The 4,216-nt window shown below is 39.0% G+C and overlaps 1 long non-coding RNA gene across 1 annotated transcript; it reads left to right on the forward strand.

Annotated features, from left to right (window-relative positions):
• Nucleotides 1–457: 457 nt before the first annotated feature.
• LOC143419980 (uncharacterized) lies at nt 458–3,775 on the forward strand. Its single transcript, XR_013100006.1, has 3 exons — nt 458–531; nt 2,722–2,821; nt 3,511–3,775. It is a non-coding gene; the product is annotated as an uncharacterized LOC143419980 (long non-coding RNA).
• The last annotated feature ends 441 nt before the right edge of the window (nt 3,776–4,216 follow it).

Below are 4,216 nucleotides of genomic sequence, written 5' to 3' on the forward strand. Positions count from 1 at the left end.
ACAGAAATATGGAATGAACAAAATGCATAAGAAATAACCAACTCAGAATATAAGCTAGGACTAAATAAAGACCAAGGGCTCTAATATTTATGGAGTTTAGAGGCTTTCCTGCTTTAAGCCTAATCAGCAATTAGAACAAACAAACAAAAAAAAAACCCCCAAAGAATCAAAATAATAATAAAAAAACTAAACAGAAACGCATAATGCACCATAGTAACCATAATACACAAAGTTAATAAATGAAGAAACTTGAGATTTACATGCAGATTGGCAGGAAGTATCAGACAAGCTGGAGAATTCAGCCGGTCATCTCTCTGTGGATTTTAACTCAAAGTTTCAAGCCCAGAAAAACTTATATTATATCATTTTATAATCACAATGTAAGAACCTCCAGGTGCTACTGATTTAGCACCTGGCTCCACAGCTGCACATCTCAGTAGGTTAAATGAAGGGTTAGAGATCAGAGGGTGAGTGTTTCAGACTTCTTGTGCACTCTCCATGAGGAAGTCGGTACTCATCTGTAGTGTCCAGGTAAGAGACACTATAGATGTATAAACCAGCATAAACCAGCATACTCATGCTGGTTTATGCTGCAAGTTAGATTTTATGATGGTGTATCCTAACTGCATATGACTCATGCTCAGTGTCTCGCTTTAACAGATAACCCATCTCTGATGCTTCATATGATGATCCACTCCACCCCCTCTTCCTTTCAGCCTTTTTATGTGGCAGGTCTAATCTGCAGGCACTGGAGGGCTGGTGCAGCTCGTTTTCACATCAGTGACACTGATGTGCCAAAAGCCCTCAGAGCCTCTCCTCCCTGAGATACCGTTTTTGATTTTGGTTGCTCTTTGATTTGACTTTTGCATACATCATTTTTTTGTTACAACACACTTATTTATACGACTAATTCTGCCGACTACAGACACCATAGTTAGCTTGAGTTTGTCATGAAATCAATATCCTTAGTATCCTTATTTTCCTATTATATTGTTTTATGTACTTTAATAATGAAGGCTTGTAGAGCAAGGCCACTTTTGACTCACAAAGTGCTCACCCAGACTAAAAAACAGGAAGTTTTAGTGCACAGGCATATTAATAGATAAAGACACAGAAAAGAGGAACTTTCCATATAAGCAATGTTTAAAAAGAAATATAAATGTTTTAACACACTATGAGTCGGTTTTCTCTGTTCTATCATGGGGACAAAAGAATCGGGGATAAGTTCTTTCCTTGTTTATTTAATTTAAAATAAATAGTCTTAGTCTGCATTTGTGTAAGTCTCCCTTTTTTAAAGGCCTTGTGACTATTTGTTCACCTGTAGCAGAAAATCCAGCTTGTTTGCACACTCTCCTGTTATAAGTTCCTATATAAGCCCTCTGACTCCCTGTTGGCATCTTGGTCAGACTGACTGAGAGAGTCTCTCTCTCCCTTAGGGTTTGCAGTATATCGAGTGGAGCAGAGCCTCATAGTTACCATTTCATCAAACATGAAGCCTTTTCAAGCACATGCCAGAGCTGTCAGTGTCCACGCTTTAAGCAAGACTTGTGTTTATTATTCTGCATTTTCTTTATTAAACTCACTTTGACCCTCCAGACCTGCTCAGACCTGCATCTCTGGCCCCTGCTTTCCACTCCTCTTGGTACATTCCCTCAGCTTCTTTGCTACAAAACAACAGCCCCCCTTCACCCAGCCTGCCAAACTACCCGCTCTCTTTCTTATTCCCGGGGAGTCAATTAATGCTGTTTTGTCAAAGCTGCTGGCGTGTCTCTGTTACGCAGCAGTTAGTGGTGCATTAGGGCATCACAGTCCGTTCATCTGGGTGTTTTTTTCACACAAGAGATTGCCTCGCTTCACAGCACTGGATACTTGATACACAATCCACTAGACAGTGATGATAGATGATTGACAGGTGTGGTCCTTCTCATACAGTCTTCTGCAGAAGTACAGTAAGGTGTACCTGACTCACAGGTGCTGTCTATGTCCAGATTTTAATGTCCAACATGTCTCCTCATCCTCCGTTCATTTTATCCAAGCTGTCATGGGGTGAAATGTAGGTGCACCCTGGACAGGTCTCTAGTCTATCACAGGGGTAACACTGAGAGACAGCTATTCACTCTCACACCTATGGGTGATTAACCTAACCCATGCATGTTTGGAGTGTGGGAAGAAGTCAAAAAGGCCACTCAACCACAGGGAGAAATCTACTGGCTTTATAAAGTGGGCTAGATGTTGACTAAATATTCATCGATCCATCTTATAGATAAAATGACAAAACAAAGGTGAAATGAAGTCAAAAGCTAAATACAGTGCAACAAAAGACAAAGACAAAAAACTGCAGTAAGTTCATTCATTTAACAAGTGCATTAAAGCTTTAAAGAAAAAACATCCTGACATTATTCTGCAAGATTTCAATTTTCTTTTTTTGCTCTGTCCTTTGCACTGAAGTGACTGGTGCAGCAAAGAATGAGTCCTCTGTGAAATACCCAACAAATGCAATTTTGCACAAAGCATCTGTATGAAAATTAATGTCCAAAGATAGGAAATAGTTTAATATATGTGAGTAGGTCATGTTCCCCTTGTCCTCTCAGGCTGAGACCAACCACCTTTCTATCGTTTCTGCATGTGTATGTTGTTAACTGTACTTATCTCTGCTCGCACACCTGTTTCTAATCAATACTGACCTGCAGTATTTAACCACAGCTGCCCTTTCATCACCAGATCAGTGGGATTCTTCCTGATGTGTCAGCCTGCCTGTGCAAAAACCTGTGGAAAGCTGAAAGAGCTTATCTGTGCCAAAGCTCGTTAAACTGCATCCAAAGTAACTTTGAATCCTTGGATTGAATATTATTTAATATCTGATGTAACAATTGGGGGTTTTTTTTGTCTCATCCTTTGTGTAAATTTGAGTTAAAACTGTAACATAATTATCAGTCATCAACATAATAGATCTGGCTAACAACCTTCACATAAGGAATTTCAGCTAACACAGGTTAACATGGTCAAACTTTAATATCTAAATCATATCAGTTATGCACAAATGGACATATAATTAATTTTTATTTTTTATTTTTTATTTTTTTTCTAGAAAAATTTGTAGAAAAATTAAATCCTTTGTCATGTATAGGAACACACTGTACACACCTATTACAGTCTCCTAGTATACATATCACAGTATAAAACTTTTCAGATCAAAATACAAAATACAATAGAATAAAAGTTGTTTATTAAATGCAGCACAGCAAATTTAAACTGCCTCTGTAAAGCTAGATCAGGATGTTTAGTGAGCATTTAATGGCACTTTCTCACTTCCACATATAAACCAGCCTCTGTCACTTTATCGTTCATTTCCTAAGGAGACATCGAACAGGCGACCATCTGCCTTTGATGAAATATATGCTCACTAGATGAAAGCAGCAGAAAGACTTAAATGTGTGCTGACAGTTTCCACATTTACAGTCCTTTGATTCCTTCATGGATGCCATGTTGCTGCTTTTTGTTGCTCAACAGCTTTCTGGAATATCACTTGACTGTTTTCAAAGAAACAAAATGAAGCAATATCAAACATGTGATGGAGAGGCCTCCAGGAGAACAATGGCTGATTGTGTGTGCCCAAACATCCCCCTCCCCTGCTGACTCAAGGATGCTTCCTGATCTGAGAGCTGAAGAATGTAATGCAGAGTCATCACTTCACTCATGAGCTTAATTAAAAATCCCTTTGTCCGTTCAAAAGTGTCAGCAGCAGCTTTAATCTGTTTTATTATGTTCCAAGCAGCAGCAGACGCTGGCAAAGTTTCAAAACTCATTTTCCTCCCACTTCTTTGTGCACAGATTCAAGAGATCTTTCAGGAACAGTGATGCTATTTTCCAGAGATTTGATTGGTCGGTAGGAGATTTAAAGCGGTGAGCTCTAATCTGGCACATGACCTCCTCCAGAGCAGATAATGTTGACAGTATGATTAACCATAGGAATGCACTCCGGTGAGAACAAGTTACCATGGTGATGTATCAAACACGGGTTAACCCCAAAGTTTAAGATGAAATCCTGCTGATGATTTCAGATCCTACTTATAGAACAGGTCTCAGAGAGTTCTGGTGGATGTTAAGCCAAGATAAGGCCTGCAGTCAAACAGTTAAAAAAAACTACTCCCCCTTCCTAATTACATTACCTTGAAGTAAAATGTCATGAGTAGATGGATTTATACAGACTTAGAAA

The sequence above is a fragment of the Maylandia zebra genome, linkage group LG8, assembly GCF_041146795.1.
Source record: "Maylandia zebra isolate NMK-2024a linkage group LG8, Mzebra_GT3a, whole genome shotgun sequence".
In the NCBI taxonomy this organism is placed as follows: Eukaryota; Metazoa; Chordata; class Actinopteri; order Cichliformes; family Cichlidae; genus Maylandia; species Maylandia zebra.